Here is a 12,094-nt window from a genome sequence, read left to right on the forward strand (position 1 = left end):
ACGAACTATCGTTGTGGTTTTGATGTGTAGGTAAGAACGGTTCTTGCTCAGCCCATAGCAGCCACGTAAAATTTGCAACAACAAAGTAGAGGACATCTAACTTGTTTTTGCAGGGCATGTTGTGATGTGATATGGTCAAGACGTGATGCTATATTTTATTGTATGAGATGATCATGTTTTGTAAACGAAGTTATCGGCAACTGGCAGGAGCCATATGGTTGTCGCTTTATTGTATGAAATGCAAACGCCCTGTAATTGCTTTACTTTATCACTAAGCGGTAGCGATAGTCATAGAAGCAATAGATGGCGTAACGACAATGATGCTACGATGGAGATCAAGGTGTCGCGCCGGTGATGATGGTAATCACGACGGTGCTTCGGAGATGGAGATCACAAGCACAAGATGAGGATGGCCATATCATATCACTTATATTGATTGCATGTGATGTTTATCCTTTATGCATCTTATCTTGCTTTGATTGACGGTAGCATTTTAAGATGATCTCTCACTAATTATCAAGAAGTGTTCTCCCTGAGTATGCACCGTTGCGAAAGTTCTTCGTGCTGAGACACCATGTGATGATCGGGTGTGATAGGCTCTATGTTCAAATACAACGGGTGCAAAATAGTTGCACACACGGAATACTCAGGTTAAACTTGACGAGCCTAGCATATACAGATATGGCCTCGGAACACGGAGACCGAAAGGTCAAGCGTGAATCGTATAGTAGATATGATCAACATAGTGATGTTCACCATTGAAAACTACTCCATCTCACGTGATGATCGGACATGGTTTAATTGATTTGGATCACGTGATCACTTAGATGACTAGAGAGATGTCTGTCTAAGTGGGAGTTCTTAAGTAATATGATTAATTGAACTTAAATTTATCATGAACTTAGTCCTGGTAGTATTTTGCGAATTATGTTGTAGATCAACAGCTTGCGTTGTTGTTTTCATATGTTTATTTTGATATGTTCCTAGAGAAAATTGTGTTGAAAGATGTTAGTAGCAATGATGCGGATTGGATCCGTGATTTGAGGTTTATCCTCATTGCTGCACAGAAGAATTATGTCCTTAATGCACCGCTAGGTGACAGACCTATTGCGGGAGCAGATGCAGACGTTATGAACGTTTGGCTAGATCAATATGATGACTACTTGATAGTTTAGTGCACCATGTTTAACGGATTAGAATCGGGACTTCAAAGACTTTTTGAACGTCATGGACCATATGAGATGTTCCAGGAGTTGAAGTTAATATTTCAAGCAAATACCCGAGTTGAGATATATGAAGTCTCCAACAAGTTCTATGGCTAAAAGATGGAGGAGAATCGCTCAACTAGTGAGCATGTGCTTAGATTGTCTGGGTACTACAATCGCTTGAATCAAGTGGGAGTTAATCTTCCAGATAAGATAGTGATTGACAGAATTCTCTAGTCACCATCACCAAGTTAGTAGAACTTTGTGATGAACTATAGTATGCAAGGGATGACGGAAACGATTCCCAAGCTCTTCGTGATGTTGAAATCGACGAAGGTAGAAATAAAGAAAGAGCATCAAGTGTTGATGGTTGACAAGATCACTAGTTTCAAGAAAAGGGCAAAGGGAAAGAAAGGGAACTTCAACTAGAATGACAAGCAAGTTGTCACTCCCACGAAGAAGCCCAAAGCTGAACCAAAGCCTGAAACTGAGTGCTTACACTGCAAAGGAAATGGTCACTGGAAACGGAAATACCCTGAATATTTGGTGGATAAGAAGGATGGCAAACTGAACAAGGGTATATTTGATATACAGGTTATTGATGTGTACCTTACTAGTGTTTATAGTAACCCCTGAGTATTTGATACTTGTTCGGTTGCTATGATTAGTAACTCGAAACAGGAGTTACAGAATAAACAGAAACTAGTTGAGGATGAAGAGACGATGTGTGTTGGAAGTGGTTCCAAGATTGATATGATCATCATCGCACACTCCCTATACTTTCGGGATTAGTGTTGAACCTAAATAAATGTTATTTGGCGTTTGCATTGAGCATGAAAATGATTTGATCATGTTTATTGCAATACGGTTATTCATTTAAAATCAGAGAATAATTGTTGTTCTGTTTAAATGAATAAAACCTTTGATGGTCATACACCCAATGAAAATAGTTTGATGGATCTCGATCGTAGTGATACACATATTCATAATATTGATGCCAAAAGATGCAAAGTTGATAATGATAGTGCAACTTATTTGTGCCACTGCGGTTTGGGTCATAACGGTGTAAAGCGCATGACGAAACTCCATAAAGATGAATTTTCGGAATCACTTGGTTATGAATCATTTGATGCTTGCGAACCGTGCCTTTTGGGCAAGATGACTAAAACTCCGTTCTCCGGAACAATGGAACGAGCTAGTGACTTATTGGAAACAATACATACCGATGTATGCGGTCCAATGAGTGTTGATGCTCGTGGCGGGTATCGTTATTTTCTGACCTTCACAACATGAATTGAGCAGATATGAGTATATCTACTTAATGAAGCACAAGTCTGAAACATTTGAAAAGTTTAAAGAATTTCAGAGTGAAGTGGAGAATCATCGTAACAAGAAAATAAAATTTCTGCAATTTGATCGCGGAGACAAATATTTGAGTTATGAGTTTGGTCTTCAAATAAAACAATGTGGAATAGTTTCACAAACTCATGCCACCTGGAACACCACAGCTTGATGGTGTGTCCGAACGTCATAACAATACTTTATTGGATATAGTGCAATCTATGATGTCTCTTACCGATTTACCACTATCATTTTGGGGTTATGCATTAGAGACAGCTGCATTCATTTTAAATAGGGCACCATCAAAATCCGTCGAGACGACGCCTTATGAACTGTGGTTTGGCAAGAAACCAAAGTTGTCGTTTCTTAAATTTTGGGGCTGCGATGCTTATGTGAAAAAGTTTCAACCTGATAAGCTCGAACCCAAATCAGAGAAGTGCGTCTTCATAGAATACCCAAAGGTAACTATTGGGTACATCTTCTATCACAGATCCGAAGGCAAGTTATTCATTGCTAAGATGGATCCTTTCTAGAGAAGAAGTTTCTCTCGAAAGAAGTGAGTGGGAGGAAAGTAGAACTTGATGAGGTAATTGTACCTTCTCCCTTATTGGAAAGTAGTTCATCACAGAAATCAGTTCCAGTGATTCCTACACCAATTAGTGAGGAAGTTAATGATGATGATCATGAAACTTCAGATCAAGTTGCTACCAAACCTCGTAGGTCTTCCAGAGTAAGATCCGCACCAGAGTGGTACGGTAATCATGTTCTGGAAGTCATGTTACTATACCATGATGAACCTACGAACTATGAGGAAGCGATGATGAGCCCAGATTCCGCGAAATGGCTTGAGGCCATGAAATCTGAGATGGGATCCATGTATGAGAACAAAGTGTGGACTTTGGTGGAGTTGCCCGATGATCGGCAAGCCTTATTGTATAAATGGATCTTCAAGAGGAAGACAGATGCTGATAGTAGTGTTACTATCTACAAAGCTTGACTTGTCGCAAAAAGGTTTTCGACAAGTTCAAGGTGTTGACTACAATGAGATTTTCTCAACTGTAGCGATGCTTAAGTCTGTCCGAATCATGTTAGCTATTGCCACATTTTATGAAATCTGGCAAATGGATGTCAAAACTGAATTCCTTAATGGATTTATTAAAGAAGAGTTGTATATGATGCAACCAGAAGCTTTTGTCAATCCTAAAGGTGCTAACAAAAGGTGCAAGCTCCAGCGATCCATTTATGGACTGGTGCAAGCATCTCAGAGTTGGAATAAACGCTTTGATAGTGTGATCAAAGCATATGGTTTTATACAGACTTTTTGAGAAGCCTGTATTTACAAGAAAGTGAGTGGGAGCTCTATAGCATTTCTAATATTATATGTGGATGACATATTGTTGATTGGAAATGATATAGAAATTCTGGATAGCATGAAAGGATACTTGAATAAGAATTTTTCAAAGCAAGACCTCGTTGAAGCTGCTTACACATTGAGCATCAAAATCTATATAGATATATCAAGACGCTTGATAAGATTTTTCAATGAGTACATACCTTGATAAAAAAATTCAAAATAGTTCAAAATGGAACAGTAAAAGAAGGAGTTCTTGCATGTGTTGCAAGGTGTGAAGTTGAGTAAGACTCAAGACCCGACCATGGCAGAAAATAGAAAGAGAATGAAAAGTTGTTCCCTATGCCTCAGTCATAGGTTCTATAAAGTATGCTATGTTGTGAACCAGACCTATTGTATACCTTGCTCTGTGTTTGGCAAAGGAATACAATTTCGATCTAATAGTAGATCACTGGACAGCGGTCAAGAATATCCTTACTGAGGACTAAGGAGATGTTTCTCGATTATGGAGGTGATAAAAGAGTTCGTCATAAAGAGTTAGATCGATGCAAACTTTTACACTAATCCAGATGACTCTAAGTCTCAATATGGATACATATTGAAAGTGGGAGTAATAAGCTAGAGTAGCTCCGTGCAGAGCATTGTAGACATAGAATATTTGAAAAATACATATGGCACTGAATGTGACAGACCCGTTGACTAAACTTCTCTCACGAGCAAAAACATGATCATACCTTAGTACTCTTTGGGTGTTAATCACATAGCGATGTGAACTAGATTATTGACTCTAGTAAACCCTTTGGGTGTTGATCACATGACGATGTGAACTATGGGTGTTAATCACATGCAGATGTGAATATTAGTGTTAAATCACATGGTGATGTGAACTAGATTATTGACTCTAGTGCAAGTGGGAGACTGAAGGAAATATTCCCTAGAGGCAATAATAAAGTTATTATTTATTTCCTTATTTCACGATAAATGTTTATTGTTCATGCTAGAATTGTATTAACCGGAAACATAATACATGTGTGAATACATAGACAGACATAGTGTCACTAGTATGCCTCTACTTGACTAGCTCGTGAATCAAAGATGGTTAAGTTTCCTCGCCATGGACAAAAGAGTTGTCATTTGATTAACGGGATCACATCATTCGGAGAATGATGTGATTGACTTCACCCATTCCGTTAGCATAGCACCCGATCGTTTAGTATATTTCTATTGCTTTCTTCATGACTTATACATGTTCCTATGACTATGATATTATGCAACCCCCGTTTACCGGAGGAACACTTTGTGTGCTACCAACATCACAATGTAACTCGGTGATTATAAAGGAGCTCTACAGGTGTCTCCGAAGGTAAATGTTGGGTTGGCGTATTTCGAGATTAGGATTTGTCACTCCGATTGTCGGAGAGGTATCTCTGGGCCCTCTCGGTAATACACATCACTTAAGCCTTGCAAGCATTGCAACTAATGAGTTAGTTGCGGGATGATGTATTATGGAACGAGTAAAGAGACTTGCCGGTAACGAGTTAGTTGTAGGACCTTGAAGTATGTCTAGAGGGGGCGTGATTAGACTACTTGACCAATTAAAAACTTAAGCTCTTCCCAATTTTAGACTTTGGCAGATTTTAGCTATCTTTGAACAAGTCAAGCAATCTTCACACAATTCAAGCAAGCATGCAAAGAGTATATGAGCAGCGGAAATTAAAGCATGCAACTTGCAAGAATGTAAAGGGAAGAGTTTGGAGGATTCAAACGCAATTGGAGACACGGATGTTTTTGTCGTGGTTCCGATAGGTGGAGCTATCGTACATCCACGTTGAAGGAGACTTCAACCCACAAAGGGTAACGGTTGCGCGAGTCCACGGAGGGCTCCACCCACGAAGGGTCCATGAATAAGCAACCTTGTCTATCCCACCATGGCCGTCGCCCACGAAGGACTTGCCTCACTAGCGGTAGATCTTCACAAAGTAGGCGATCTCCTTGCCCTTACAAACTCCTTGGTTCAACTCCACAATCTTGTCGGAGGCTCCCAAGTGACACCTAGCCAATCTAGGAGACACCACTCTCCAAGAAGTAACAAATGATGTGTTGATGATGAACTCCTTGCTCTTGTGCTTCAAATGATAGTCTCCCCAACACTCAACTCTCTCCCATAGGATTTGGATCTGGTGGAAAGAAGATTTGAGTGGAAAGCAACTTGGGGAAGGCTAGAGATCAAGATTCATATGGTAGGAATGGAATATCTTGGCCTCAACACATGAGTAGGTGATTCTCTCTCAGCACTGGTAAGTTGGAAGTGTAGGTTTGTTCTGATGGCTCTCTCCACGAATGAATAGGAGGTGGAGGGGTATATATAGCCTCCACACAAAATCTAACTGTTACACACAATTTACCAAACTCGGTGGTACCGAATCAACAAACTCGGTCGGACCGATTCAGTAAACCTAGTGACCGTTAGTGATTTTGGTGGGACCGACATGCAACTCGGTAGGACCGATATGGTTAGGGTTAGGGCATAACGTAATCTCGGTGAGACCGAGTACACAAACTCGGTGAGACCGATTTTGGTAATTAGCTAACCAGAGAGTTGCTCAGGTAAACTCGATGGGACCGATTCGCTCTTTTGGGTGAGACCGAAATGTTACGAAAGGGAAACACAGAGTTTACATTGCAATCTCGGTGGGACCGATCGCTCACTTCGGTTAGACCGAAACGTTACGAAGGGAAAGAGAGAGATTACAATCCATCTTCGGTGAGACCGAGATCCCTATCGGTGAGACCGATTTGCCTAGGGTTTGTGGCAGTGGCTATGACATTTGAACTCGGTGGCGCCGGATAGAAAGAATCGGTAGGACCGATTTTGACTTTGGGTTTAGGTCATATGTGGATGTGAGAAAGTAGTTGAGGGTTTTTGGAGCATATCACTAAGCACTTGAAGCAAGAGGCTCATTAAGCAACACCTCATCCCTCCTTGATAGTATTGGCTTTTCCTATAGACTCAATGTGATCTTGGATCACTAAAATGTAAAATGTAGAGTCTTGAGCTTTTGAGCTTGAGCCAATCCTTTGTCCTTAATATTTTGAGGGATCCACTTTCATCATCCATGCCATGCCATTCATTGAGCTTTCCTGAAATATTTGTCTTGGAATAGCATTAGCTCAATGAGCTATATGTTGTTACGAATTACCAAAACCACCTAGGGATAGTTGCACTTTCAGCTCCAGCGCCGATGAATGTGCGGCCTCCATGGCGGGGTCTGTCCTCCCGCCTTCGGATAGCGTGATCTGCTCCAAATTAAGGGCCCGGGCAGCCGCAGGTGCGATCTCCCGAACATCGTCCGATGGCAGATCTAAGTCATGCCCATCGTGACTGATCGGCGCTCCTGACATTGGATTGAATCCGTCGAAGATCAAGTCTCAGTGGATGTCAGCAGTGTAGTTCAAGTTTCCAAACCAGACCTGATGGCCAAGGGCGTAGCTGTCGATCTGCTCCAGATGGCCAAGCGAGTTGGCCCACAATACGAAGCCACCGAATATGAAGATCTGTCTGGGGAGGAAAACCTCACCCTGGACCACATTGTTGCAGATGATTGAAGGATCCATCAAGCCTTATCATGACGACATAGTGGGACTCTCAATGAAAGCACCAATGTCGGTGTCATAACTGGCGGATCTCGGGTAGGGGGTCCTGATTTGTTCGTCTAAGGCTAATGGTAACAGGAGGCAGGGGACACAATGTTTACCCAGGTTTGGGCCCTCTCGATGGAGGTAATACCCTACTTTCTGCTTGATTGATCTTGATGATATGAGTATTACAGGAGTTTATCTAACACGAGATCGTAGAGACTAAACCCTAGAAGCTAGCCTATGATTATGATTGTTCTTGTCCTATGGAGTAAACCCTCCGGTTTATATAGACACCGGAGGGGGCTAGGGTTACATAGAGTCGGTTACAGAGAAGGAAATCTACATATCCAAATTGCCAATCTTGCCTTCCACGCAAAGGAGAGTCCCACCCGCACACGGGACGAAGTCTTGAATCTTGTATCTTCATAGTCCAATAGTACGGCCAAAGTATATAGTCTGGCTGTCCGAGGACCCCTTAATTCAGGACTCCCTCAACGGACCTAGTCCGCATCATTGCTACTATCATCTTTCAACTTAGTATTCTCAGGAACACATATAAAAACATAGGTAAGCAACAACGCGAGCTATTGATCTACAACATTATTTGCAAAATACTATCAGGACTAAGTTCATGATAAATTAAAGTTCAATTAATCATATTACTTAAGAATTCCCACTTAGATAGACATCCCTCTAATCATCTAAGTGATCACATGATCCAAATCAACTAAACCATGTCCGATCATCACGTGAGATGGAGTAGTTTTCAATGGTGAATGTCACTATGTTGATCATATCTACTATATGATTCATGTTCGGCCTTTCGGTCTCAGTGTTTCGAGGCCATATCTGCATATGCTAGGCTCGCCAAGTTTAACCTGAGTATTCCGTGTGTGCAAAACTGGCTTGCACCCGTTGTATGTGAACGTAGAGCTTATCACACCCGATCATCACGTGGTGTCTTGGCATGAAGAACTTTAGCAATGGTGCATACTCAGGGAGAACACTTATACTTTGAAATTTAGTAAGGGATCATCTTATAATGCTACTGCCGTACTAAGCAAAATAAGATGCATACAAGATAAACATCACACGCAATCAAAATATGTGACATGATATGGCCATCATCATCTTGTGCTCATGATCTCCATCACCAAATCATCGTCATGATCTCCATCGTCACCGGCGCGACACCTTGATCTCCACGTAGCATCATTGTCGTGTTGCCAACTATTGTTACTACGACTATCACTACCGCTTAGTGATAAAGTAAAACAATTACATGGCGATTGCATTGCATACAATAAAGCGACAACCATATGGCTCCTGCCAGTTGCCGATAACTTTGTTACAAAACATGATCATATCATACAACAATTTATATCATATCATGTCTTGACCATATCACATCATAGCAAGCCCTGCAAAAACAAGTTAGACGTCCTCTACTTTGTTGTTGCAAGTTTTACGTGGCTGCTACGGGCTTCTACAAGAACCATTCTTACCTACGCATCGAAACCACAACGATTTTTCGTCAAGTGTGTTGTTTTAACCTTCAACAAGGATCGGGCGTAGCCACACTTGATTCAACTAAAGTTGGAGAAACAGACACACACTAGCCACCTATGTGTGAAGCACGTCGGTAGAACCAGTCTCGCGTAAGCGTACGCGTAATGTCGGTCTGAGCCGCTTCATCCAACAATACTGCCAAATCAAAGTATGACATGCTGGTAAGCAGTATGACTATTATCGCCCACAACTCTTTGTGTTCTACTTGTGCATACAACATCTACGCATAAACCTGGCTCCGATGCCACTGTTGGGGAACGTGGTAATTTCAAAAATTTCCTACGATCACGCAAGATCTATCTAGGTGATGCATAGCAATGAGAGGGGAGAGTGTGTCCACGTACCCTCGTAGACTGAAAGCGGAAGCATTATGACGACGCGGTTGATGAAGTTGTACGTCTTCATGATCCGACCGATCAAGTACCGAATGCACGGCACCTCCATGATCTGCACACGTTCAGCTCGGTGATGTCCCGCAAACTCTAGATCCAGCTGAGGCCGAGGGATAGTTCCCTCAGCACGACGCCATGGTGACGGTGATGATGAAGTTACCGGCGTAGGGCTTCGCCTAAGCACTACGACGATATGACCGAGGTGTAAAACTGTGGAGGGGGGACCACTCACGGCTAAGAGATTGTCTGTTGTGTCTTTGGGGTGCTCCCCTGCCCCTGTATATAAAGAAGGGGAGAAGGAGGCCGGCCAACAAGGGGCGCGCCAGGGAGAGGGGAGTCCTACTAGGACTCCAGTCCTAGTAGGATTCGGCCCCACCCTTTTTTTCCTTCTACCGGAGGGGGGAAAGGGGAAGGAGAGGGAATAGGAAAAGGAAAGGGGGTGGTGAAGGAAATATGCCCTAGAGGCAATAATAAAGTTATTATTTATTTCCTTATTTCATGATAAATGTTTATTATTCATGCTACAATTATATTAACCGGAAACTTAGTACATGTGTGAATACATAGACAAACAAAGTGTCACTAGTATGCATCTACTTGACTAGCTCTTTGAATCAAAGATGGTCAAGTTTCCTAGCCATAGACATGAGTTGTTATTTGATTAATGGGATCACATCATTAGATAATGATGTGATTGACTTGACCCATTACGTTAGCTTAGCACTTGATCGTTTAGTATGTTGCTATTGCTTTCTTCATGACTTATACATGTTCCTATGACTGTGAGATTATGCAACTCCCGAATACCGGAGGAACACTTTGTGTTCTTCCAAATGTCACAACGTAACTGGGTGATTCTAAAGGTGCTCTACAGGTGTCTCCGATGGTACTTGTTGAGTTGGCATAGATCAAGATTAGGATTTGTCACTCCGATTGTCGGAGAGGTATCTCTGGGCCCTCTCGGTAATGCACATCACTATAAGCCTTGCAAGCAATGTGACTAATGAGTTAATTGCGGGATGATGTATTACGGAACGACTAAAGAGACTTGCCGTGTCGGATTTCGGGTTCCGGCAGACCCTTGAGGTTCGAACTCTGGGGTGCGCGTGAAGATCTCTCCTCTACCAACCCACGTCCCAATGACTCGCTCGGAATCTAGGATAGCAAGATGAACAACACAAGGGACACAGAGTTTATACTGGTTCAGGCCACCATTGGGGTGTAATACCCTACTCCAGTGTGTGGTGTGTGGATTGCCTCATGGGATGATGATGAACAATACAAAGGAAGAACAGCCTCGCGAGGGGTGTTCTTGTGGTGGTGTGTTTGGAGAGGAATTGCTCCATCTCTATTGGCTCTAGGTGAGATCTAGATTAGCTCCTCCTCCCTACTGCGGTGGCTAGTCCTATATATAGAGGCCTTGGTCCTCTTCCCAAATATTGAGAGGGAAGGGCACCAACAACGGCCATTTTGAAGGGGAACATCTAGTACACTTATCCTGACTAAAGTTGGTCTTTGACTGCCAAATGCCCTGACGATGACGCCATCTTGGGCTCCACGATGACCTCCATCCTGCCACTCTGCTGGTCTTGGTCTTGTTGCACTGAAATGGCAACCTTTGCCTGATGCCTCGATACTCCGCGTCTGCGCTTGCCCCCTTTGCACCAAAGGGGAAACAAGGACACTGCCCAGGCCGACGCCCGCGTGGCGCCCGCCTAGTCTTGATCGTCATGGCTTGCGTCATGAGCACCTCGTGAGGTACCCTGCCTCGAGCTCTCCTCCTCATGAGCCTGCCTGGTGAGGCCGCCTCTGAGGAAGCTTCTTGTCATCCGCACCGTGAGGCTTGGCCCCTCGCGAGGGTCTTGATATTGAGTTGATGAAGATGGGCCGTACTGGGCCACTGCCCGAGCCACGCCGCAGGACGCAGGCAGGCAAGTCTGGGGACCCCCATTCCCAGAACGCCGACAGTAGCCCCCGGGCCCAAGGCGCGCCCGGACTTGGCTTAGCAGAGAAGCGAAGGGGCAAGTGTGCAGCGCCGCAGGCCCCATCAGCCTGCGGCCTTGGGCGCCGCGTGGCGATTGATTGGACGTGGATGTCTTCATTTCCCTACGCCCCTCATTACGCGCCCGGCTAGGCGGCCCCGTTGTTGCACACAGTTATCCCTCTTTCACCGTTCGCGCGCTCCCTGTCCTTCCATCTTCCTCAAGCTCCAGTCTCCGCCTCCAATTACAACTCGAGCTTTCCCCCTCTTCCCATCGCCATGGCGCCAACGAAGAAGGGAAAGGGGAAGAAGCCCGCGCCCTCGCCTCGCTCACCTTCGGCAGTTGCTCCTGCCGTCGATCAGTCGATCATACTCAACATCGAAGCCGTGGACAAGGTCTGCTCCACCCTCGCTACTATCTTCAATGACTACGGGAGGACGACGGTTTGGCCCGTGTCCCACGCCTCCTTTGATAGGGTCGTCATAGAGGTCCGATTTTTCGCCGATGCCTTGTGGGCGGGTCTGGTTCCCCCTCTTTTCTGCTTTCTTCAATGCGGTGCTCTCCCATTACCAGATGCACATGATGCACCTTGGTCCCGAGTCCATTACTCTCCTT

This window comes from Triticum aestivum, chromosome 1B, assembly GCF_018294505.1.
Source record: "Triticum aestivum cultivar Chinese Spring chromosome 1B, IWGSC CS RefSeq v2.1, whole genome shotgun sequence".
Classification (NCBI taxonomy): domain Eukaryota; kingdom Viridiplantae; phylum Streptophyta; class Magnoliopsida; order Poales; family Poaceae; genus Triticum; species Triticum aestivum.